This window comes from Pogonomyrmex barbatus, unplaced genomic scaffold (genome assembly GCF_055798465.1).
Source record: "Pogonomyrmex barbatus isolate J1 unplaced genomic scaffold, ASM5579846v1 scaffold14, whole genome shotgun sequence".
Taxonomy (NCBI): Eukaryota; Metazoa; Arthropoda; class Insecta; order Hymenoptera; family Formicidae; genus Pogonomyrmex; species Pogonomyrmex barbatus.
In genome coordinates, this window is record NW_028297110.1 from 3,237,917 (window position 1) to 3,265,046 (window position 27,130).

Below are 27,130 nucleotides of genomic sequence, written 5' to 3' on the forward strand. Positions count from 1 at the left end.
AGCGATCCATTGCGTAATGATACTTGAATCACGCGGGATCGAAGTCAAGTATGAAGTTGCCGCGAGTTTCTTACAGCCATTATCGAATGTCGTTGCGGAACGGGTGGACTCCGGACCGAGCATGACGCGCTTAATTAGTGAGTACGGTACGCAAATTACAGCACATTATTTGAGTATCTATCAATCGTGTGACGCGAATTTGGCGCTTGTAAACGCGTATTTCGTGCAAGGTTTGTTTGATCGAGATCTGTAACATCACAATGAACGGTCGGGCGAAGCAGCGATGATTCTCCGAAACTTGCCGGTCCGCAAATTTTCTTAACCTAAACATTCATGTTAAATCACTGAGTGACTGAGTTAAATTATTTGAGAATGCGTGAAATCTCAGGTTCACGATATCAGAAATCGATCGGAGATCTCGGATGGAAGAAAAATTGAACGATCGTCCTATTCTTGAAACATATCGTATATACGGAAATCTTAGAGTATACTATACCGTATTTTTCAAGAATAGGACCCTTGCGATTGGTCAGATTTGCTAATTCGACCAATAGATCAATACGATCGATTTTAAGATCTCGAATCGATTTTTAGCATTGTAAACTTAAATCTTAATCGGATATAAATATTGCGGGACGTGGGAGAGTAAAGTTATTTCCGAGGCAACATTGTCCCCGCTCGCACGTGCTCTCCGCCATTTCGGATTCGCGTTAATTTGCCATGAGACGTCGTCGCGGCTATCGAGCGCGGCTCGTAGGCGTCCCGGACACAAATCGCGCTCTCTCCAGCGCTTATTCGTCGTCGCGGTGTAATAAAGCGCGCGCCGCGACGCGGTTAACGTCGAGAGTGCGAAACGTCGCGCGATCGTTGTGTTATCGCGAGTGACGCGCGCGCGCGCGCGCGAACATAATTAACCTTGTTCCGCGCGAGTGAGTGTTGTGCGAGTGCCACGACGAACCGACAAAGAATGGAAGGAGAGGAGGAGGAGGCCCGGGTGGCATCGAGCATCGGCGGAGCAACCGTGGGGTGAGTAATCTTTTTTTTTTTTATTTATTCTCATTTCTCTGTTGTTGTTTCCGCATTATTATTAACCGTTTTCTTCCCCGCGGCGGTCCCGCGATGCATTCTTGTTCGCCATCGTTTTGCCTAATATGATACATATTATATTTTTGGTTATTTTGATAAGTGTTCTCGTTGAGAATATTTAGTAAAATATGATAGTATTATTAACGTATTATCGAAGATGCATTGAGAAATTTAAATTAATGGATGTATAAAATGATTATTTATATAAGAAAGACAATATCATATATATTATTATTATTACATATTGGAGGATATAATTATTTTTAATTGAACTTGTACATAATTTAAATAATTATTTTATAAATCTTAATATTTTGAAAAAAATATAATATTTTAAAGATATTCGTCAAGATTTACAATTATATGAAATATTCATATAAAAATTAAAGAAATTTTTTTTCGTTTTTACATTAAAATTTTTTTATTAAAATAATTTTATTAAAAAAATATTTTTTCATAATTGTACGATTATTTAATATCTAAAAGGCACAGAAATAATTAATGCGTATTATTATTTTTTTATTTATCTTGAATGTCGTTGTAATGTGAATATATTCGTTTTTTACAGATTATTGTAGCTGTAACTCCGCTGCTGCGCATCGTGTCGGTGAGTGCAAAATTTTTCTATACGAAGCGATCTGTGAAATTTCAAAAATGTATAATATTTATATATTTATAAACATAAAATGGATATGTAATTAAAAATGCAGATTAATAGCATTAGAATATTATAAATCGTTTAGATCCATTGCCTTAAAATGGAGAGGCTAGGATAGATTAATGCTAATATTTACTCATATAGTCATCCATTGATTTATTATGCATGCGTGAATGCATGTAGATACTCGCGCATATATCAAACTCACAAAACAGAACTCGCTATTTTGATATATTATTTCGTGAGTTGCTTTGTTGAATAAGTTTGTGGTATAAATTCTCAAACATTTATATTAAGGAAATTGAAGTAAAAAATTCTATAGAGTAATTTCGATAAAAAATATTTTTAACGAAAGAAAAATTGTTTCTAAATCTGCAAAGATATCAATCAGTTTTTTTTTCGATTTTTACAAATTTAATAATAATAATACTATTTCGATATTTGTAGTACGAAATAACTAATATAATTGACTAAATTTTTGTCATTGTGTTTGAGTGAAAAATGAATAAAATAAAATTTGAGTGAAATATTTATATTTTTTATTATATTTAAATTTCTTTATAATAAATTCATGTCGGTTGGAGATGAGAGCAAAAGTAAAATATTTATTATATGTTATTGTATAAAAATAAAAATAAAGCTATAAAATCTATAAAATCTATATAATAATCTATTAAATCTTTTAATGTATTTAAATAAGAGACAGAGAATATTTTTATTATATTGTTGTAGTTATGTTTTATTATATTGTTTATTGTAATTAAAAAAGTACGCAAATGATTTTTAATTATTTTTATTTAAATGCATTAATCTTTTGTAGCTTGTCCATTTCTCTTTATTGATAATTGAACTTTAATTGAATAAAAATAATTCCTAAATATAATTATATAATAATAATAATATGTATGTTAGATTAATTTTAATATACGAAGCAGCGAAGGAAAATTGTAATCATGTTTTTAAGGTAATATATATAAAATACAGAATATCCTGCAAAAATTTAATTTATTATAATATATAATATGTAATAATCTATAATAGATAATATGCACAATACTTTACTCAATGTTTATTAAAAGACTTCTGCCTCGAGTAATCATATCATTTCCCATTTAAATAACTTCAGTTTAAACTTTAATCAAAGGGCAACTTTGTTTAAAAAGTCTCAATAGCGTCTCAGAGTGTAAAACTTCATTCTGAATATCTCTCTTGATCAGCGAGTTTTTGAGATGAGATTCGAGTAACACGCGGATATGATCACAGGCTCACAACACTTGTCAAGCCCATCAAACGTTCGAGTGAGATAGCGGAAATTGTAGGTCAGTGTCTCTCTATGTAGCGTTTATCCGCTCATTAGTCGAATATTTGTATGTAGCATTTCTTCATAACTGGAACGCGAGCGCGCGTGCTCGCTGCATTCGGTCGCGCGTGAAACAAGTCGCGCCGGTCGGTCAAAGGCGCGAATGTATGGGTGCTCGGCTGCAGCAGAATGCGCACACGGCAGAAGTTTGAATTCAACGTCATACTGAGTCACCGGTGCGCGATGGTAGGCGCGAGAAAGAGAAAGAGAATGGCACTGACGAGGTGTGCGTTGCAAATGAATGCAGCAGCCGCGGCAGCAGCGGCAGCAGCAGCAGCAGCAGCAGCAGCATGGCAGCCCGCGCGGGAGCTGCATTTTTGCGTTCAGCGCACGTGTTTGTGAGAGAGACCGCCTTTTGCACGCCGACCGAACGCTCTACCACCGGTTTTGTTACCGGACGCTTGCTGCTGCGGCGGCTCAACTCACTTTGATAAAAAAAAAAAAATCAACTTCCTGATATTGTATCAAACAACTTTGATACGAGATGATTTTTTTCGCTTCGCGTGAATAGGGCGAGTCTGAATAGGTGGATTGTCACATATGTTTTTTCACATATGCTTCATGTACGACGCTTTTTTTTTTTTTTTCAGAGTGTTAGAGTATCGATCGATAAACGAAAAGAAAAGTCTAATGATTTGTTAAATATAAATTTTTGACGCGATATTTAGGAGCGAAGTAAGAAAGTGGCAAATCAACTGGTTGAACGCTTAAGCGACACGCTAATTAAACAATATTAATTCTCGTTATAATATCTAAATAGACCGTGCGACAAATTATGGTGCCGGTATCTCAATAGCGGGTGTCGTGTTATCGTTCGCTATCCCTGGCTGCAAGTAGCACATCGCGTACGCAATGCGTCACTGTCGACGCATGCTGCACGCGGCGTGCGAGCCACATGTAGCAAAATAGAAACTTGGCTAGCCGCTGTAGGCGCCGTGTAACTGATTCCGCCGTCAGCAATAATGTTAAGTATCGCGACTACTAAATAGCTCATCCCACGTCGAAAGCAGAAAGTTACGGGGTGTATCAAAAGTATTCACTTTATATCTCACTTTATTTCTTATCCAATTCTGAGATTTTTGTGTAACTTGAAAATTTTATTTGTATCATCTTAAAATCTTGCATTGATTATTTTGCTAATAAAAATTCTATCGAGTCAAACTTTATTTAAGACTGGAGAAAATACGGAGATCTTGTCATTCGCTCGTTTTCGAACAAAGAACAAAGGTTAATTCATGGAATTATTTGATATTATTTCGCATTCGGTGTTGCGTAATTATGTAAAAAACTGGACTGCAAATTCTCATTACGTTATATTATTCTTTATTACGTTATATTATTATTTTGTAATATTTCTTCGATTTATATTTGGAGTTATATCGCAACGAGACAATGAATTGCTATAGATAAATGCGTTTGCTCAACTTTGCTAAACACTTTTCGCCAAAATTACAAAATTTCCGCGTTATTCACAAAATTTTAATAAATATCTCTATTCGTAATTATCTTTCCGTTCCATTGTGTCTCGGCTAGCGGCAGACCGCACGGAAGATACGAAATCGGTCCGAATAGAATGCGTTTGTGAGTCACATGGTTGCGTGGCTGCGAGTGTTGCCGAGCCAAGCCGAACGCACCACAGCGTGTTCTCTCTCTCTCTCTCTCTCTCTCTCTCTCTCTCTCTCTCTCTCTCTCTCTCTCGCTCTCTCTCTCTCTCTCTCTCTCTCTCTCTCTCTCTCTCTCTCTCGTCGCATCGCACCGAGTCGGGATATAGATCCTCTCTCCGGTGCGTGCTGCGACGTTGCCAAGGCTTTATCGTCGAGCCGGCCGGCCGCCGTTCGCGAGCTCTACGCACCCGTGCGTTGGTCCGTCCGTCCATCCGTCTGTCCATCCATCCATCCGTCCATCCGTTCTTTCCTTCTTTCTTTCTTTCGTCCATACACGTCCGTACACCATCCGTTCGTTCGTCCGTGCAGGAAAAATAGCGTCGCCTTGGCTTTCTTTCCCTCGTTCCACGTCTGCATGACCGCATTTCGCTTCTCACAAAAATGCGCCCTCGGGAGATTGACGCGTCGCGGAGAAGCCGTTAGCCGTCGCGATCTCGGAGACGAACGTGCGATCATTACAACGAAACAAAGGCGTCAAAGACGACGGTGACGACGGTACGACGACGACGACGATGACGATGGTGGAAGGAGGGAGGAGGGGAGGGGGAACAGCCACCACGGCGACCATAATTATTGGTTATTGATTTTTGTTAATGCGCACGACCGTCGTATTCACGGACGACAGACAGTGGACGGGAGGGAACGTGACGTAAACTAGGATATCAGCGCACGCCGGGAAATATTCTCTATGGGAGGACATCATCTTTATTGCATTCGTGCTGGCTGTCGCTGCCGTTGCTTGCCGTTGGTGGTCGAATTGGCACGCGCGATTTTACAACGTTGTAAATTTTATGGGCGTATTGTGAACCATCGCTACACCGCTGTCGTTAACCGTTAAGGCGGGATTCGGTAACTTTCCTGTTCCGTTGCTATTTCCGATTCTCGAGTTTCTGCATTTTCATAACGCCGAATACTTTTACGCATCGTGAGAAATATAGAATCGGAAAAGGATAGAGAGTTTTTTAAATGGAAAGTTTGATAGTGATACAATTAACACAATTAACTTAATAATCTGATATGGACTTTTCCAATTTATTTTGCATAACATATCCATAAATATTCATTACGTATCAACTATGTGCAAAATAACTGGTTTCGAACGCAAATACCATAAGACTTTCGTAGCAAATCTTGATCTAAATAGACTGCGAGTTTAATTTCGTGATTATCTGTTATTCCTACCGGCTAAATGACACTATCTTAGGTTCGTACGAACGATAACGAACGATAAGGAGCGGTATGAAGCGGTTAATATATCGAGTAGCATGCGAGATAATTCGATGCGTTCGCGCGTTCATTAAATATCGTCATGATGATTGCTTCGTAAATTTTATATACGAATCTGCTATCGTATTAGAATTACATAATTTCTTTCCAATTCTCAAAATAAAAATTTTTTATCATCTTTGAGAGTGACATTAAGATTTTATTTTATATTAAAACAACTTTTGATTTTTGTCATGTATACAACAATATATTTAAAAGTACTAAAAAAAAAAAAATAATCGTTGTAAAGAAGGAAAGAGATCTCTCTATTTTTTCTCAGATATATAAAATTTGAGGAAGTAACGTTTATTTGAAATTTCTTTTCCCTTAATTATTTTAAGACTCTCTCTGGGTTAAGGTTTTGTAATGGTTTCTGAAAAAAATCCGTGCTCGTTTTCAATGATCTTGACGAATGGCAATCGGCACCGTAGAAATGTTAATTCGACGGATACTTGTATTCGCAGCTACTCGACTGCTGGTCTGCTGTGGGACTTTTATCAGCTCGCTCTCTCGGAGGGTAGAATTACGGCGCGCCGTGAAATTGCGATACCGAACGCGTCGATTCGCACGATTCGAGGAAAGATCCGGTCCGTCCGTTTCTCAGCTGCCCAGATAGCCGAACTGTCTGCAAACACGCACGACGTGGCTGGCTGGCAAGGCAGAACAAAGAAGGAGAAGTTACATCACCATCACATCGCGATGCGCGCGTCCAATGCGACGGTCTGCTGCTATCTCGCGAGAGAAAAAAGAGACGGAGAAAGGGAGAGAGAGAGAGAGAGAGAGAGAGAGAGAGAGAGAGAGAGAGATTCAAATTCGACGGGAGCGCTTGGAAGTGCACCTTGCGTTCACAATTCCATCAACGATCGACTTCTTTTTTTTTTTTTTTTTTTCCCCCGAAATGTCGCTCGACCGCCGCCTTCAACACCCACCCGTGAACAGGAAAAAAAACAAAAGAGTTACGTCATATGGATTGAGATTAAGAAAACGTATTTTTATTCCGTTGGAAATTTTATTACTCCCGAACATATAAAGATCTCGCGATATATTTTATTTCTTGTTTTTATCGTAGAAAAATACGCGATCTCGAGCCCGATTTTGAAGTTATCGCTATACGTTAGTAAAGTTATCACATTTGGCAAGAGTTATTTTTTTTTTTTTATCTTTTTCAATGCGTGTGACATGCAATCGTTTCGAAATAAAAGTTTTCACATGGCAATGCATTTCATGACGATGTACACACCGACACGTCATCATATGTTAAAGTTTTTTATTATTCTCACCTTGAGCGAGCAATGAATGTATTGTAACTGTTATTAACATACAATTCGAACGGCCTTACTTGAAAATGTGACATACATAATTTTCCTTGCAACACTGTCATCAACCTTCGGATTCTTATATCAATTGACATAACAAAGGTTAGATAGTGCCATCCATCTGTATAAATTTTTCTTTCATACCCGCGAATTGTGCACGCGCAACGTTTCTTGCACAATTACGTCAGGTTCAAAGACAAAAGTTCGAAGAAAGATATTAATCAATCGAGACAAATAAAAGTGTCATGATTAATATATGTATGCAATAAGTTCTTGTCATCGTTCTCATGGAAAAATTACCGCACTCTCTTTTTTCAGTCTCGAGTTTCTTTTTTTTCTTTTTCTTTCTTTCTTTTTTCACGACTCTTGAACACCCGGGTAATTTTTCAACTTTCGAATCTTCGTAACCGATTTGTCGAATCGAAATTTTGTTGAGGCAAAGTTGAGAGCGAATTAACTTACGGACATGTAGATAAAGCGGATTGTTGCGGCGAACTTGGAACCAGTTCGGGCAAGAGCATGATGCACTCGTATCTGTATGCATCGTACACACAAGCATGCTCGACGGATGCAGAAGGTCGAGGGTCAAAGTAGTCGAATGGTGCGAAACGACAATGGCAATAAGAGAAATGACTTTTCCAAGCGGCGAAGAATAACGACTGGGCTGCGGCGATTACGATCGCTCGCGCAAAATCGTTTATTCTTCCCTCTCCCTTTGATTGCGCTGTTTTGCCATTTCGTATTTACAGAATCAAGTTATTCTGCTTTCCCTTTGACAATAAGACAACGTGGACGTATAATTTTTTTGCTACATTTTTGATTTTTTTTTTTTTTTGGATAAATTAATAACTTCGGAAGATAAACGTTGAATATATTTGAATGAATTTTTGACGCGAGTTATAAATGTTAACTTTGTTGTCATTGTTTTCTAAAAATAGGCACATTCGTAACAATGATGACCGTACGGTAATTACAGTACTGCTACGGTAATTTTGTTAAGAGATGCATTGTGTACAGATTATAGCGTGCTCGAGATCTGAATTGCGGTTTTCCGAATCTCCGTTTTTTTTTTTCTATCGCACGAGATCATCATTACTACGTCATCGATCGTGTTGATTATCGACCTAATTATTATTTCCATTGCCTCAAGATATAACTGCTCTATCTGCTGTTATTACCTTTTAATCACGTTTTTACATACGTAAAAAATATTCCGTGTTGCTATTCATGTATTCCTCTTATTTTTTTACAAACTTATTTTTTTACAATCAATACGTATTACGATTATTGAAACGTTTGACTTATTAATTAATCTTGATTAACTACCAAAGGTTTCGAGAGGATATACGTGACAGAATTCTTAAGGGTGAATTAATTTGAGAAGAAATTGCCATTGAATTTTTTAGATTTTTTTTTTTAGGAGAATATAGATGTGTTTCCATCGCCATTCTGTAGAGATATCACCCGTTGAGATATCATTATCTAGTCCCTGAATAAGAATAAGAATTTTGTTGCGAGAGATTGGCATGGTTTGCAATTGGAGATGCCCGTCACGGAGACGGAACTTCCGAGCCAGATAAGCAAATTCGCGACGGATTTACTTTTTAGACTTGAGATTATTCGCCAGCTATTATTCACTCCGACTTTCGCGATTTCCTTTACGGTCGTAACATTTCGTCAGCCAAGCGCTATATGATTCTACGTGAAAAATTTGTCTCCTTTATGTTTTTCTTATCTAATCTAGTCGTAATCTCTCTTAGATATATTTTTGAGAATAATGTGAAACGTTTATAGCATCTCTCTTATAGAAATTTCTGGTATTCTCGTTTAACGTTACGTCATTTTTAGTAAAAACGTCCTTTAAGGCGATGTCGTTTTCTTACAATCGCTAAAATTTTAATTAATTTATCTCTTGGATTTATAAAAGGAATCTTTGAAGTTTTCCATCATTTATTTTTAAAATATTTTTATCTTTGATTAAATCTTTTCTTTCTTGTATCTATCTAATTAAGTGTAGAAATCTTAATGTGTCGATAATAATCAAGTTACGTTTATCGAAATAATTTTCTATCTGAGTTTTTGTAAAGCTTCGTTAAGAAGCACGTTTCAAAGATTATTAATGAACTTTTAATAAGGATATTTACATTGCATGTTATACAATCATCACATATAATAATTTCAAAATATTAACATTTATATTATTTACTTTTAAGTAAAAAACAATTTATACGTGACAAAATTATAATATATTTTTAGGGAATATAATTAACAATTACGAATTATAATTAAAAAAAAACTTCAATTTTTTTTCAAATATTTTTAACATTAAGTGTTCATAATATTTTCACACTGAGAAAAAAATGCTGTTGAATCAACAACATTAGTCTAATTGGAAATAATTTTGTTAATACGATAACATTATTAATGAAACAAATATGTCATGCTCTTGTTTCAATAATCAAGATTTTTGTTTCGTTAATAATGTCATTGAATTAACAAAATTATTTTAAATTATTTTAGACTAATGCTGATTAATGTTGGTTATTCTTTGTTATATATTTTGTAGTACTTCTCTGTTATGTCAATTTTTGATTATACTAACATTACAAAAAAATAACAACTGTCCCGTCTCCCGATACCGATTAGGTTTCAACTCGCGATAAGCGATTCCATCGATCGAGCGTTTTCGTGATCGCAATCGCACGAAAACAATTTTTGCGATTGCCACTCGCCGACACTCGCCGTAGCGCGGCGGTTTATTGTAATTGAGCCGAGGTATGCAAAAATTACGCGGTAAAGTCACGCGCGAGGTAACGCGAGTTCCTTTCCACGCGGAAAATTCTCAAATCGCGCTCGCGATGCGTTATCGTCGCGAATGCGACACGGAATTGCAGCGTTGCCGAGGCCGCGTCGGGGGAGACAGGCACCCAAGGGCAATTCACACCGTGTCACTGTTACCTGAACGGGTAATCACATTAATCTCGCCGTGTGCAGTCCCGGCGCGCTAGTCCAGTCGGATTTCTATAGTTAGCCTCTCGGGGAACGGCGGGTTCTTCGCGCGAAAGTGGGATAGATCTTGGAGCAAAAGATCCGTACACCGGCGGTGTACCCGTATCTATTTTGTTTGGCTGCGTTATCTCGATTCTAAATTTCACAACCGAATTCTTATTGGGCGATAATTGCGGCTTTTTAAGCCGCGAATACGTGCGATAAATAATGAAACGTTAATAAGTCTTTGTATTGAGATGTATAATAACGGAAAAGTATATTTTCAGAGATTTCTAATGTGATATAGATTAAGATGAGATTAGATAAGGAAAACATAATAAAAACAGATATTTCATGTGGGATTTTGTAGCGCTTGGCTGACGGAATATGAGGTAAAATGTTATGGATTGATTTCCAAGATTAAATATTTTTATAGTACTTTTATGGTATTCTTATATTTTTATATCAGGTTTACTAATAAATATAATTGAAAAATGTCGAATGGAAGATACACTTGTTATGTAGACAGTTAATTACTTAATTTTTAAGATTTAAAAAAATATCGAAGTGCTTCGAAGTTTATAAGTTTTATTGAAGATTGATTTGGAATTAATTAATTAAAAGCCGTGGATGAAAAACAGTGTGAGAGATAAATGATTAAAATAAATCTAATGACTAAAATTGTTCCAGTCTGCAGTCAGACTGCGTCTTAAAGTTATATACGTGATTAGAGCGCATTTGCATTATTGATGGAAGTTGTAATTGTCGTGACAAAAACGAGTAAATAATTATTCCCGTTTGACGCACTCGTCCGAGTTTCTTTCTCGTCGATCTAAAACAGAGAGCTCGGAGAATATATTTGTGCTTCGCGCGCTGTTCCGACCTACAATTAGTTAATTTTAACGACCGGTCACCGGATTAGCCGCGCATCGTCGTGAGTCAACCGCGGCGCGGAATTCCGGAATGCATGAGTTACAGTTTTGTCACGAGCGAATTGCGGCCGTAAAATTTCATATTGCTCTCTTCAAGCGTGAAAGCGGCGTAATCTCGAAAGATTGAATTTTCATCGCGAAAAAATCCACAGCTTTTATTTTTCACATATGGCGTTTCCATTGTAACGGCTTTCCTTTTATCGCGAATAGGGAGAAAAGGAGAGGGAAAGAGAACCGAATTGAATACGAATTGAAACCTGTTTTGATCGAAATAACAGTCGTATAACTCTTGGTGTAATAATACGAGTATTATAATTTCGACGTAAGTTATTTTATGGTATAATTTAAAAGGATGCATAAGAGCGCGACAGCGTGAAAAATAGTGTAATATTTTTTTCTCCTTTCGTCGATTCAAAAAATTAATTTATAATTAATAATTTCTCATCGTGCGTTTGGTTTTGGCAACATTAGTTTTATCATACAAAAATGATTGATAAAGACTTAAATTATAATACTTAATTTTTAGACATTGGAACGGTCTTATTCATCTTCATTTTACACTTATATTTTGTGTAAATTAATTAAAACTTCTTATAGCAGTCCACTTGGAGAAATAAAGTGCGTACGCCGTAGTAATAATTTCATTAACATTTGCGCAAAACGCGGCAAGTGTTGACGCATTCGCACGGTAGTTAAATATCAAAACGCCAAGAATAAGCCGCACTCATTAATCATATCCGCTAACTCGTTAATTTTGGCCGTATTTAATACATATATAACTACACACATAACTATCTGATATATTTATCTTTAAATCTCACACATACAATATAGGAGAAATCAATATTAAGAAGTTTGAGCGTGATAAAATATAACCTTTCGAGTACTGTTGAATTTATTTTATGTTGATATTTCATTAAAAGTAACTATATTTTTAATATTAGTGACAAATTATGTTGTTTGTGAATTATTAAATGCTTTTGAATTTCTCTATTTAACTATTAATGCTCGATATTTTAATTAAAAAAATCCTGTATTTTAAAGTGACCAAAAAATTGTCATTGAAATAGATAAAAGACTTTGGAAAAAATAGTAAACGCTTGAAATGAACGTCTATAAATCGTCTTCTATTTTGAGAGATTACTGATCATATTCTTTTTTTATCAAGATGATGTCCGATTTAAAGTGCCAACTGTTTATGAGGAAAAGCAATGATAATTCTGTATCATGCTGATGCAACAAATAATAATATTGTATTTCTAATAACGAACAATAGTTTACTATATAATGATTCACAATAATAATTATCATAAAAATAAATTTTATTAAATTTTCTATAAAATATGAAATATTTTTGTTCAAGAAAGTTAAGAAGTAAGTAAATGAAATATATTTATTTTGTTGAAGCAATGTTTTCTGCTTTTTTCTTTGTTTTAAATAACTGAAAAAGAACTGGGTAAGTAAATTACATTTTGCTTTCGATATAACGTTTTTTTTGTTAACTTTTGAAACTGTATAATTCTGATAATTGATACGCGTGGTGAATTACTATTGTTTTTACTGTGTGCATATATTTTTTATCACGGTGAACGGCGAAACTCAATCAGAAATGGGTCGAAAGGATTTATGCGCATCGGCCATGCATTACTGGCGCCTGTCGTCGTCGCCCGAGAGAAAGTGGCATAATGTGGGTAACCTTATTGTTGTTCTTATTGTTGTATAATAAGCGTAACTCGCTCGTGGTAGTTCATTAACGGGACGCATGACATTGAAAAATAGTTCACACTGTTCCGACAATTAGGAAAACTTTGTGTCATTATTTTCTTTGCCATTTTGTACCAAAATGTTCATGCAAATAATCCAATGAAATAGAAATTTTGCGTCTCGGTAATATAGTAATATCTATTATTATTAATTTCATATGCTGTCCAAACAGAAGTTTAATCTAGAAGTGATAAACCAAAAAAAAAACTAATCAATTGATTAATGATTGATAGCACAGTTATTCGATACTTAAGAAATGTAATATAAACAGATCATAAATCATCGGTTGTCCAGATAGAATTGAAATACAAATTTATTTTAAGAATTTAATCTAAGATTTTATTTTTACTCTTGAAAAAATTTGTCAGAATTAACTTGCCAAATTTTGGAAAAATCGATATGAATTTATAAAAATGGTAATGTCAATATAATTTGATCTTATCTCACATCTTACCCACAATGTATTTTGATACTAGCTCTTATAAATTTTCTGCTCTCTGAAAAGGAGTGACCTAATAAAGTTATATCTATGCATAATTTTTTTACCGATCATTAATCATGCGCGATCGCATTTGCGCACACGCGATTGGTTCGATCGATTTACTTTTTGTCTAATGAATTACAAAAGAAAAGATCACACGTGCCTATAAATATATCATTTGCATGAGCAATGCAACCGCTCCGAATGCGTCAGAGATAACGTATGAGCAGGGTCTTTCTTTTTTTTCGGTCTTGGCACGTGACTTTCGCGCTAATCATAAAAATAGTAGCACTTATAGCTGTTTGGTGTCGGACTAGAAAAACATTCCTCTCATCACTTACTTTGCTGCGCAGATAGATTTCACGTGACGAGACAATCGAATCGCCAGCGGGACGTGTCCGTCTTATCTTGCGATGACGAACGCTTCAAACGTGTTCGTTATCCCACATTCTCTCTTCGTAATCAGAATAATCGGCCGATTGACTCGGATGCCTGTAAATGATTGAGAGACAAATAATATTTCGATTAATTGAAAGAAATATTTCTAAGACGATAAAACAAGAAAAACTTTTAGCAATGAAAAATTGGATATAAAATAATGAAATAATGAAATTATTTAATTTCAATAAATACGGTCAAATTTTTATTGATAATATCTATAAAGGAATATATCTGAAAGAGATTTCTACAACAAAACAAAACCTAACCTCTTAGCAATGAAAAATTTGATATATTGAGAAAAAAGAAAGTCTCAATTTTGATAAATATACAAGTTAATCGCATCTTTGCACAATTTAATTCATTGTCTAATATTCACTGTGTCTATAATTACCGTTATTAAAATACTGATCCGGAGCGAGGGAGGCAGAAAATGTACAGGGGAGAGGGATACTTCTTTTGACACGTGCGCGCAAAATAATTATTGACCGTAATTTCTGATATGCATATACGCAGTTCGTACGTAGTTCTCGCAAGTAATCAAGCGTTAATACTAAGTATTGCAAGCTGCGATGTATTTAAATGTCGCGGATATTTTCTCGCCGCGAAACATAACACTCGACACCGTCTTACTTCGCTCGACGCAACATTGATGCGTGCGTCCGCCGTCTCTTTCCCTCTCTTCCCCTAAAACTTCGTCTCTTGCCGCCACTCGGAGGAAACCGACGCGTTTCTCCAGAGCCGGTCTGACCTGTTGACGATAAATGTAGGAATCGTAATAGCGAACGCATTGGCGCGCTACTATGTATCTCTTCGGCTGGCACACGAGAGCTTGCATCTTACGTGATTTATGTACTAGGTCTCGACTAGGGCAGCGCGAGATCGAGTTTCGAGTCAATTCGTTATCCAAGTTTCGTCGTATTTCATTTGATGCGATTTGCGGAATACCCGATACAATCACATATCGAGAGTCATAACGGTTAGAAGCTGGGTTATTCAGCCGCGAAATTGTACGAATGAGTACCCCCGAGAATTCATCAGGACCAAAGTTTCCTGAAAAGTAGCACTCGAACCTCGTTACACTCGCTCTATGTACAGAGAGAAGAATAATACAGAGGAGAGCGAAAAGGGAGAGATTAATGATGAAGCTCGAATCAGTACTTATTCGCTACTATTTTTAACAGAAGGTACTTATTACGTATTTACGCGCAATTGTATTTTTAATTAATTTTATAAATTTTATTATGTATCTAATTAAACGATTCGAACGTACGCTATAAACAATTGATTCTATATTTAGCGGTATTGTGTATCAATTTCGATTAATATTACTAGTTTTTGAGTAGATAATAAAATGTTTAAACTTTTAATCGCTTTCCTCTATTTAATGAATTTTAAATATTTTTATGACGTACCTCCGAATTAAAGTTAAGGTAATAGGGTAATATTTATTAAAATCCTGGAAAATCTGGAATTCTCAGGAAATTTATTTAAGCCTTGAAAAATCAAGGGATTTTTAGAGAATATTTTTGAAGTTACTTTTTCTAATATTTTATCTTTATATTATAAGAGAATTTATATTGAATTGAATTGTTAACCATAACAATGAATCTATTCACTCTAAATAGAGCACATTGATTTTACAATTAATCCAATATTCAGCATTTCATATAACGATTTCATGAGAAGCAGTTTTAAATGAAGATATTTATTTTAATTGTATAAAAGTAAAAGTTGAATTATATCGGTTATACATTATATAATTTTTCATTTGTAATTTTTGAAAAAAGTTTGAAAATTTGATGCAATATAAAATATTTATTTTTTACAGTCCTTACATTTTCTTTCAAAATTTTTCCAATTTAATTATTGAAACTCTGGTGATTTTTAATTTTATATTATGATTCATAAATTTTTATCTATAGAACACATTAAGATCTTTGCACAATAAATATGTATTTAATTATAAGATACATTTAAGATACTTTCAGACATTTTACTTTTGAACAAGTTACCTTGGAAATTAAGGGATTCTCAGGGAATTTTTGTTCAGGTTTAAGTCAAGTAAGGAATTTTATTAATTATTACACTTGCACTTGTCTTCTACGACTTAACCCGCTCGTCCTTCCGCGATATTCTTAGACCACTTACAACTTATATATATATATATATATATATATTTTTTTTTAATATAATCCCAGTTTGAATTCGTTTCGTCACAGCATTGCATTCGATTCTATTATTACCGTCGACACCAGAGATACCACCGGGGGCACGCTCGATATGTCGAAATCTCGCAGAACGCACCGGCCGGAGGAATGCGGGTGCGGATCACGCAGGGCGGAACAGGTTGGCCGCAGGTTTTAGTCGCAGGTGGAGAACGCATGATTTGCGGCGTGCGCAACCAATCGGCGATATGAGTGATACATTTTGCCGAGACGGCGCGAAAAGAGAGACTTATCATGCCGTAGCATCTCGTATCTGATATTTACTCGCGGCGCGAATGAAAGTCGTCGCGCTCGTTCGTTTGTAAAATCGCGCGCGTTCGCGCCGCGACCGCGACCGCACCACGCCGAGATTATAACGCGCGTGCGGATGCGGAATTATTATTATCCTATGCTGTTCTCCTTACGCGCGATCCCCTTGCCGTTTCTTGCTGCACCGTTGCACGCGAGAACGTTAACCGGTTTCGCAAACAATTCTATTAAATGTTAGGACGTCGTGAACCGAAGGGGATTTCAGCGGATTTTATAATTTGCAAGCGATCTAATCACATGTTTTATTGTTTACCGGCTAAAATTTATATCTTGCCCCATCTCGAGTCTTTAAAATTCTCTTCTTAACGTAATTTAAATGTTGCTAAAAATTGGATGAAATTAGTGAGGGTGAGGGTTATTTGTAAGATATTATTTCACTTGGTATTAGTTTCGATTAAATGATACTTGAGTACTTGTTAGTTTTTTAGTTAACGATTTATTACGTACATTTTTTAATTGTTTGGTCTGATTCACTTGGGACTATTAGTGCGTATGTAAAAATAATGAGTACGGTAACTATGGCAGCAGTAGACAATCAGTGATACTGACAGGTGTATTGTTCCGCATGAGTCGACGTTCGGTTATCAATTCAGGGAAAGGAAAACAAAGAAGAAGAGAGTGGAGGAAAACAAAGAGAAGAGAGAAATGAAAGAGAGTGCGAAGAAAGAAAGGTATGCGGCGCCCTTCGTATCTTTTCTGGTTTTTCTTTGTATGATTATTTGTGCAAGCTTAAGTCATTATTTCATGTTGGAAGTTTGTTCTTGATAATCAAGGGTGTATTTATATTGATACAATTATTGCTGTTGATTACTGAAAAATGATAGAAAGTATAATGGAAGGCCAAAAATAATTCGAAGAAAACGAATAGAATAAACTGTGTTGTTTAATAGTCCTTGATTTATTTCATCATGTTAATTATTATTTATTGTATATCATTTATGAAAATATATTTTTTAATTTTGTTGATTTGTCGGATTTCACAGATAATCAATTTATTTATTCTCTTATATCTCTTATTAATGTTTACGATGATTTCGTTAAATTTGAATTGATACTTAATATCATAAAACCATTGGATAATTACATTAAATAAAATACATTAAATTTCATAAAATCAATAGCTATCTCATATTTTGAATTCAGAGTTAATTTACTTTTGGATTTAAGAGGAATAAATTTTCGCTTGTTTATTTCTCATTATTATAGAAAATTCTCGTAATTATATGATATGACTTCGCCGGATTATGTAACACGTGTACGAGAAGCACGTTTAATCTCTGTCGTTCGTCCTTGCTTTTATCCAATCAGAGTGAGTGATTGTATCCCCGAGGATAGGATTCGTTCGAAAGAACATACTTTTCTGTATTCTTTGTGAGGAGCTTTGCGAAGGAAATGGCTAATTCGCGCATCTCGAGAAGGTCGTATTTCGCTAATTACTACATAGTAATGCTGCAGGTGTACTTGTTTTACATTACGTTGATTAAAGCTTACATTGAATTAAAATAATTGAAATTCTAATTTTTGAAATTTTAAACTTTTTATTCAATATAAGACCCCAACAAGCTCAAGGATAAAAATTCATAGGAAAATATTTAGCTGGATTATTAATCATTTAATGTTTACGCAATTTTTATTTTTATTTTAACAACTTTTTAATTTTATATATATATCAATTTATATATATATATTTTTTTTTATTCCATTCTTGTTACACGCGCATTTATTACACTTCCATTCGTCCTATTTTTCCAAGTGCTCGAATAAACGGGCACAAAATGAAAGTTTGTCGGCGGAATTAAAAGTGCATCGTAATCTTCGACGTTGTAATTATACAATGACACACGAAGTCGCGCAGATCGTTACGAATCGCGTCATAAATCAGGTTTCAACCATTTCGCACGTACATTCGCCAATCCGCCGGATGACGCTGCGCTCACGAACGGTTCTTCGTTTCGTTTACGCGCTGATCTACTGCCACGATAAAATACGCCGTGTATGGAATAACCCGCGTATAAAATACGCCCGGTGAAATACGACGACAAAATTCTCAACATTTGCAAACTGGTTGTGTGTCGAATGGCCCTCCAATAAGTCTGAGGTAATGTTAGAAAAGATATCTTATCGAGTTTGACGTATTTCTTAAAATATTATTATAAAATTTTGAAAAATTACGCGTTACGTGTACGTTTAGCCTCAGTTACCGATACGCGTAGTGCGATGTGTCATTTTCACGTGTAAGTAAGTAATAGAATAATGTTATCCGTTCAACAGCCGTGAAACGTTCCAACGGAAATTTCGGCATATTTGGCGGCTCACATAATACTCGCGATCCGCGACGAATTGAAGTCGGATTGCGGCCGGGGGATTAATCGGATTTTCCGTTTGATTAATTTCAAACCTAATACTCGCCAGTGCGTAATGAGCGCGCGGGAATTTAAATTGAAATTGTAGATGCTTTTCGTACGATTTGGTTCAAGTTATGCGAAATACGAAATACATCTAAAAATATTCAGCGAGTCGTGACGTTCGCACCGGATATGGAAAACATGTGGTATGCGGGTGTATTTACCGTTCGTCGCATGAAAATTCCTATTTAAACTGCCAATTAGCGGTCAGTTGAACGAGAGAGAGAGAGAGAGAGAGAGAGGGGGGGGGGGAAGAATGAGAGAGAAAAATCGCCGGAAACAGAACGTGCCCCTTAAGATAATTTATATTTTAATATCACCGTATCTCTCTTCGAGTTCACATTTGACATAACCGGTTTTCTAATATTTCAGTTATCTGCACGTAGGTTATTATCGGATACGCTCATTATCGTCTCTTAATAATTGCGGCGAGCTAGCGGACCTATACTCGGCAATTATGTAACAACTGTAAAACGGTTTTTTGCATTGCGCTTTCGAGGCGATATTATTATCTCTGATGCTTTCATAAACTAACTATGAATGTACTTTATATACCAGCTAAGTCTCATTCAGCTTGATATTTTTATGGATTGGTCCGATTCTTTGTAATTCTAATCTCAGAAATTAGATTTTTTTATACTTTGATTAATATATTCATAAATATGTTTAGTCAACATACTAGATAATGTTTTAACCATAATACTTCATTTTATTAAGTGGCTCACATAAAATATCACATTTGCAATTGAATTAATATTTCCATGTTTTTATAATTAATATCTAATTTTCTTTTAATATATATTTTTATTGAGTAATTAATATTTTATATTCTGCTTGACCGACATTTTCATAAATTAACTATATTAATAATTTATTTTTAATATAAATGTTTGAATTTAATTAGTCTTTTTTGTTTTTTATCCTGAGATTTTATTTTCATATACATTATATATTGGAAATAATACCTTGGTCATTTATTTTAATATAAAGCATCATGATATCAGTCATTTCAATTAATATCTTTCTGAAATAACCGACGACAGCTCGCTTTTAATCAATCAAAATTTTTGTAAATACAATCAATTTCCACTTTGCCGTTCGTCTAATCGAGGGGAACGGATTGACACTTCGATAAAGCGAGCAATAAAATATTCCGTTCTCCAATTCCACCGACGTCTTCATCAAACGGCAATAGCTCGTCTCTCGCGTTAGAGCGAAAGTCAATGTCTTATCTATCGATCCTTACATATTAACTCGGTCTGAAATACAGACGTACTCGCCCGCGCGTCAAGCGAAGTTTTAATCGTTCTCTCTCGCCAAAGATCCGCGCGTTCGCTCGCTCTTGCGAATGCCTGACGCGTTTCACTTATCTATCCTCTAATCATTCACATTAGTGAAAGGTTAGAAAACCAATCACGCCGCCAATTATACTTCATCAAGTTGCGCCGAGACACGCCGGCTTACAGAGCCTTGGCGTAACATATTCTTCGATCATCTCTCGGAATATTATAACTCTCCTGGTACAACGCACAACTTGGCATATATATCGTACATATGTGTATATATGTGTGTGTGTGGCGTGCGCGCGCGCGCGCACGCCACACACACACACACACACACACAATGAAGAACTCCGGGCGCGCGAACTTATCTGCTTTAATTTATCATCTTCTGATAAAACTGCGCGTCTCTCATTTCGATGCATTAAATTCTCGGGACGAGTGCGGGAATTGTGCGTAATTCCGCGAAATATTTTTTAATCCATTATTGCAGGCTCATTTAAATTTCAATTACGCGGTTGCTTTGTTTAAAATGAGGAATAAAAAAGGATATTGTTAAAAGAAAATTGCACACATTTGTGAAGTAATAAAATAAATTTTTAAGTTTGTAATATAATGTAAAGCTTTTGCTTGTGTAGATTTATATTATATAATAACTCATTTCATTAATTTAATGAATGAAATTACATTACCGATAAAGGATATAAAAAAATATATATATGTAAATATATGATATCTTATCTATTGATAAAAATCTATTGATAAAAAGTCGTTTGCTAAGTGATTTGTAATTTAAAAAATTCTTGATTATCGCTAAAGAAAAGAATGTCATTTTGTTTTAATGCAATTAAAAGTTTGTGGATTTGGTCGTATATTAATTTTAGAGGTGAGACACGCGAGCTGGGACATATCCGAGTAGTTAGAGAGTTTATTTCTAGCATTTAACACCCACTAATATATCTTCGTAACAAAATAGCAAGTAGGAGCGAAATGCAAGTAGGACAGCATCGGACAAAATTTTCGAGAGAAAGTCGCGTCTCCGCTCTTCATTCCTTCAGCAAAAGTATTTTCTCAAAATATTACTTTCCATTATAATAATTAATATTTTAACGGAATCGATAAGATTAATTTTATGTTAATCATTCCGAGATCTTTCTAGGCGTTGATAAACAATCGAAATTGAAAACCTCGCTCGGAAATTTTTTTTGCGATAATGTGTCGTCAACATTCGAGAGATCAAAGTCGCATCTGATATAAATTATTCTTTCTCGCAATTAAAGAAAAAAAATTACATCAAATTATGCAATTGAGTGAAATGACTGTAATCTATCTCAAGCGAACGATAACAATCATAAATATTTTTATCTTCAAGTAAAAAGCGACTTTGCAATTGCAATTTTTTATTATCAATATTGATAACAAGAGAAGATGTAGGTACAAGTTACTCGATCGCAAAAAATATTTCAGCGGGAATTTCGAGGGAATTACACAAATGTATTTTGTTACGTAACAGAATCGGTGAAATGTTTATTTCGACAGATGCTACCTACGTATCAGCTTATAATTTGGACAAATTATCTTCATAAAAAGAAAGGAGGTTTATTGATGGTTTATTATCGTGGACTGAATCATTGCGCAAAAATTTATCTATTGATTTCATATAATGCGAGGGTATTTACAGTAATTTCCCATCAACAATACATTGTAATATATTATTAAATTACTATTGACATTTATGATAATTTGGAATATTTTCTATCATACATTTGAACATGGCGTGATTATTTTTAAGAAACTTTAATATACGCATAAAGAATCGAAGAATTATTTAATATTACGTGAATGGACATTAATTAATTAAGTTTTAAACAATAATAAACGAATTATTGATAAGTTATTGCCTGTGTGATGTTAGCGCTAATTTAATAAAAAAAAATTATATTCAACAAAAAATTTATATATAATGAATTATACGATTTATAACTCGATATAAATATGGAAAACAGTCATTCAATTTATTTTATTTATGATAGTCTTTGGAAATTAATTCAAATAAATTGAATTAAACTCTTTACATTTCTGTAAAAAGAAACGATCCACAGAAATTTTTTTTACGGATAGGATGTGGCACAGTTAGTGAAAATTTAAAATATAAACACAATTCAAAGTTAAAGCGACGAGGAGAACGAAAGTCTCCGAGGAATCAAGGAGGCCAGCGAGCGCGAGCGATATCAATGGTTGTCGTAAATACGTTATTTTTAGTTGCCTCCGCTTTCAACCGCTTACTGTACATATAATGCGAAGATATCTTTAATCGGCGGTGCACGGCTGTTTGCGATGCGTGACACTGATGTACAATTTATTTTCCTTAATCGCGAACTAATTGTAGCAGTTTGCTGCGCGGAGCGTTGAACGTTTTCGTGAAAATTCCAAATATATATCCATATGGGGACGCTTCGGAATTGCCGTTATCATTATCACGATTATTATTACCGTCGTTGACATTGCTATTTAATAACGCTGGAACTGTCGACTGTAAAAGCGACCGCCTGGAAATAAAACATAAAAGTATGACAATAAGAATTTGCCAAAGTATCTCTTATTAAAATAATGAGATCTCTGTTTAACTGACATTGATTATTATCTTAATAAGGTAATTACATTTATGTATGAAGTATCTTTCTCTTTGTATGAAACTGGAATATAATGATAAGTTAGAAATCGTTTTGATGTTTGGAACGTGTCTTCTACATTCAAGTTCATATCGCAGTGCGAAACTTTATCACCTAGTTCACACAAACATTGACATAGGTCGCTTTAATAATAGCGCCATTAAATTATAGCCTCTCTCTTTCTCTCTCTCTCTCTCTCTCTCTCTCTCTCTCTCTCTCTCTCTATCTATCTATCTATCTCGTAATTTGCATAATATTGAAACATGAAATTCAAAGCTTTTTGTTGAATTGAAGATTTAGGAAATCTTGATGATCTTCTGTAACGTAGGATATATTTGAAACAGTTATTGTCGGGATCATGTTTATGATATTTTATCGTTCATGATTTAGATAGAAAAAAACGAGCACGAGGACATTATTATTGATAAAAGAAACAAAAGATTTGCGGTATCATTCTCTTCTGATTTAATTCTCGGCGAAGGTCGTCAATATTACAATATAAAATATCACAAAAAATAAGAATGGGATAAACATTTTTAAACAAATTTTCACATCAACGGGAAAAATAAGTTTTAGTCCTTCGGGATAAAATCCGGTAACTTCCAACTGCCAAGTTCAATTTTCTGTGAATCAAGATAATTGATGGATCAATCTTTCGACTGCTCCTTCCTATCTCGTCGCTTCGGGATTCGGATTCGCGCCACCGCCGTCGTTCGTTTCGTCGCTTATCAATTCCGCTACCGGCTGGCTACTGCGCTTTAGTCGGCTGGGCATAAAATCTCGAGTCTTACTGCCGCCGGGGCTATTGTGCGCCGCGCGAACTCGTGGCTGCGCCTTCACGCAGCGGGAGACAGCGGCGTGCACGAAGGAGAGAACGTATAGGAGAGCATATGCACGGGGCGATTCATGGCAAACGATCGTCCGACTAGCCGAAGGTCACCGAACTGCCGTAAACATGGCGACGCCGTTCACATTTCCTTAAACTTCTGTCGTTGCGACGACGTTGCGGCGTGTCGGCCGAGAAACCACCTGTCTACGGCGAGCCTCCGCGCTCGTATCGGCGAGAGAGACATTTGTTCGTATGCGCGAACGAAGCCGGGGAGTAAGACCAGCTCGTCGTCGGAAGTGGCGGGCAGGAAGGAGGCGGAGAAGGGAAACGAGCGCGAAGAGAAAGGTGGACGATGGGGAGTAGGAACCTGAAGCTTCTCACGGAACCAGTCGGAACAGAACGTGGACCGGCTACGCGATCTTTCATCTTAAATCGGAATGGCGATAGGGAATACAAAAAAGGATCTGCGATGAGTAGCTTTATCGATTCGATGTAAGATAAGTAAATATGATGAGGTCTATACATATACATATAATTTTCTTCTTTGTTGCATATTTTTTTAAACAAAGAGATGTATGATATTAATTATAACGGTTAATTAGGAAAGATACATTTGCCGTTAAAAAAAATTATCCGAATTATTTTATCTTTTTGGGATCACGTTTTTGACGGATTAAAATTTTTCATTCTCTGTCTCTCTTGTCATATTTTGAGGATGTACCTTGGGATGAGATTTATCAATCCGAGTGAGAGGGGGGAGGGAGAGAGAGAGAGCGAGAGAGAGAGAGAGAGAGAGAGACTTTTGGAAACGGCGCTATGCCAAAATTATATGTGTGCGCGACAGTTTGTTTACTTTCTCATTTCACCAGTTATTTTTGCGGAGGGAACAAGTCATTCTTTGAGGCTAGTCCCGTTTTGAGCGCGTTCCGGCTCGCCGCGGGACGCCTCGCGGCGCCATCGAGGCGAGGAAGATTGATTTGAAAAATTCAGAACTCCACGCGCGCGGCACGTCGCATTTCTCAGGCGAACACTTTGCGCGCCATTGCCGCTGCAGCAAGAGCCGAGAGCTGTAAAATTATTATTGCAAGCGCAAGATGGGCTCTTAACACATCACGTAGCTCGCTTATAACAGATTTTGCAGCCGTCACCGTTGTATTCTACCAATAAGCCGCGGGATAATCCTAATATAGCAGAATTTATTGTCGTAGAACAATTCAAGCTGAAAGGTTAATTTTAATGACTTTCACGACACACTCCAAAAATTGGAAAAGATGGAATTTTAATGCGAGCGAAAATTTTTATATTGATTAGGTAATTAAATTCACACATGTTTTTTCGATATTTAATTTTGATAAGCTTTTATTATTAAAATAATTCTATACATTCTCCGAGCATTTAATATAAAGGTAGAAAATATTTTATACATTTCAAACATTTTATTATTAGTCTTTGCACGATATTACATAAAATATGAAAAATGAAGTATATTTTCTGAAAGGTTATGGAATAACGAAGTTTGTACGCTTCAAGACCCAGCTACTTGGTTCTTATCGAATATTGACGACCTTCGACGCGATATGTAATCGAAGTCGTCGAAGACTCGGACAACATCGTTCGTGTCAGCAGAAATATGTTTTTTTTCTTCTCTTTACTTCTCTGCTCCGTTATATCGAACGTCGTAATGCGAGGTCATCAATATTCTATTACGTGCAAGTCGTTGTTCCAGTTGGATAGAGTAGGCCACCTCAAAATAGTCCCTCGCGCCGGACAAAAGTAATCCGAAAGCGAAAAGCGTATCTTAATCTTAATTAGATCAGTCCCGATCTGACGGTCGATTAAGTGGGTCGCGCGTTTGGCGTTCCGTATTCTCATTTATCGGATAGCACTGTTCGCGCTTATCACGAACAAAAGAAGACCCGAGCACTGTCTAGATCGATCGCGAGGTATCCTCTGCTTTATTTATGAAATGCGTCTCGCTCGATCCCCAAACGAAGTTTTGTCGCACAAGGAATTAATACGACACTCTGTATAAAAAAAATATATGAGACGTTCTGATATAAAGTAGCGCTCCTAAATACATGATTTTACTACAATATGATAACAATATATATGCAAAAGATTCTAATATCACATGTAGCGTAATGTGATACTGTATCATTGATTTTATCCTCTTTCTTGAACCCTCTTTTCTTGAGAATGCAAACAGAGACGAAGCAATTTTAACGAAACCGATAAACGACACCCAAGCTGCTTATGCTTATTCGTTTTTTATTCGCGCTTATTTGCTTAATCCGGATCCGGCTTTACATCGGGCACATTTAAATATAATATTATTACCCACTAATACGTCTAATAATTAAATTAGATATCAGTAGCAACCAGTATGCAAATGTAACAGTTTGATGCAAGCACATGATAGATCCGTAATTTGTAAAATTTATTTTATATAGGTGTAGGCGTTTATAACTGAAGTGAATTAATTGGTCGGTCGTAGATTCGTTCAATAATTCTCTTCTGCTCTTTCCTCGCTGTCGTCTCTTTATGCACTTTTTAATATTTAATTATTTATTTGTTTATTTATGGAGAAAACTGTACGGGATCGTTCACGCGCGCCAGACACAGATTCGAAGTCCGGAGAGACTTGGACGTCCGTGTTGGCGCGTTTCCAGCGACACCGTTGCTATCGAATTTATATCGTTCGTCGCCGTCGTGCATTACCCTTTTCGGTGTCCTTCATTACTTTGTAACGGCTGAACTACGTTGATCGTTCGGCGAGATGCGACGCGGCGAAACAAGTAGAGCCGCGTGTCTGGCCGAAAATAAATTTCTTTTCTCGATGAACGTCGGCGTTGTCATAATTTCGCCCGGTTGAATGTGCGCTTATCGACATATTTATGACCCCGGCCGTATAATAACATCCATTTCTTGTCGCAAATCGTTATGTTTCGCTGATTACTCCTTTCTCAAACACAGACAGTTTATCGTTGGCGATTGACGATGAGTGTTACCTTCTTGGAATCATGTTGATTTATTAATCAATCGAAAACTTTCCTAAATCGTGTAAGTTTCGTCGAGCTTTTGCCTTTTTTTTTTTTTAACTTTAAAAGTCTAAGCTCCGTCGCGAGGCGTTATTCGGAGAGAACGGAGGGAGAATTCAACCGGCGCGGAAACTTTTTGCATAGACCGACTTTTTCCCCGGCTCTTTAAACCCGACTATTTTAATCGCGGGAACACCGGAACGCGAGCAGAAGTCGGAAACTCTCTCGGCCTGCCGTGCGGACGACTTTGACGCCATTGAAAAGCGCCGAGGCACTTTCCGGCGAGTGTCGAATCTCGAATAGAGACGGAAATATCGACCGGTCCCGTATGATAACGGCGTAGCCGGGCGCCTGTAAATTCCGAATCGCGGTGCAGGATGGAACAACGACGACGCGTGTAGTTTACCGAACGGCAG

The 27,130-nt window shown here is 36.1% G+C and overlaps 1 protein-coding gene and 1 long non-coding RNA gene across 4 annotated transcripts in view; one reads left to right on the forward strand and one right to left on the reverse strand.

Moving 5' to 3' along the window:
* Positions 1-27,130, forward strand: part of LOC105433511 (uncharacterized) — a 126,615-nt gene that overhangs the window by 11,228 nt on the left and 88,257 nt on the right. The gene's annotated exons all lie outside the window — the stretch shown is intronic.
* On the reverse strand, positions 1,595-7,971 carry LOC148937374 (uncharacterized). Its single transcript, XR_016138432.1, has 2 exons — positions 4,957-7,971; positions 1,595-1,724 (listed from the first exon to the last, which is right to left on the reverse strand). It is a non-coding gene; the product is annotated as an uncharacterized LOC148937374 (long non-coding RNA).